A 927-nucleotide genomic window follows, 5' to 3' on the forward strand; every position below is an offset into this window, starting at 1 on the left:
CTGTTGATAATATTGAGAATAATTACCTAGAGAATATTTTTCATAAACGTATAAATATGGTATTTTGAGGTAATAACTGATTTCTCTCAAGAATAACAAGACATCAACATAATCAAAAATTTAATCAGGAACTATGTTATGAATATGGATTATCTAAACAGTTATTTAAATGAAAAGTACTTGACATAACTTACAAACTTTTATTTATGAGACAACAGTTTTGTTTTTTTTCATAGACAATTAAAAACTGTTTATTCTTTCTAACCTTGTTACAACATTTTTAAATTTGTTCACAATTGAGAAAACATTTTACACACAAATCAAGAATGTCATATTACCCCAAGGCAATTTATCTGTCTCACATGGCTTGATCATCCTCCTTATTCATAAAGGAAGTTGTACCCTTTAGATATCATTTTACCTGCCTGCCACTTTGAAAATTTACTTTCTGTTTTTACATATGGGCACCCAGCTGCTCAGAAATGAGTCTTGAAGACTACTTTCAGTGCTAAAAACTAGGTTTCTAATACCTGTTGTGTGTACAACATAGATAACCTATTGTATGGCTTTGTGCTTAGTAATAGCAAACAAATTTTCACACACAATGTGCAAAATTTTCTAGAAACCTATCCAATAGGAAGACAAGGTAGATACCTTATGTGAATGGCACAGAAAGTTACTGTGAAAGGAGACTAAGGAGTGCCCCCAGTGATACAGTGGTATGTCTGCAGACTTACAACGTTATAAACCGCATTTCTATAACCATGGTGGACAGAGCACAGATAGCCCATTGTATAGCTTTGTGCTTAATTCAGAACAATGAAGACTTTCTTGACAAAAATGTGAAAGAGATATATTTATCTAAATTTATATATTAAAAGTTACACCTCTTGGAGGTGAATTGGCTAATTATTTACTTTAACATTA

The sequence above is a fragment of the Tachypleus tridentatus genome, chromosome 11 (assembly GCF_004210375.1).
Source record: "Tachypleus tridentatus isolate NWPU-2018 chromosome 11, ASM421037v1, whole genome shotgun sequence".
NCBI classification, from domain to species: Eukaryota; Metazoa; Arthropoda; class Merostomata; order Xiphosura; family Limulidae; genus Tachypleus; species Tachypleus tridentatus.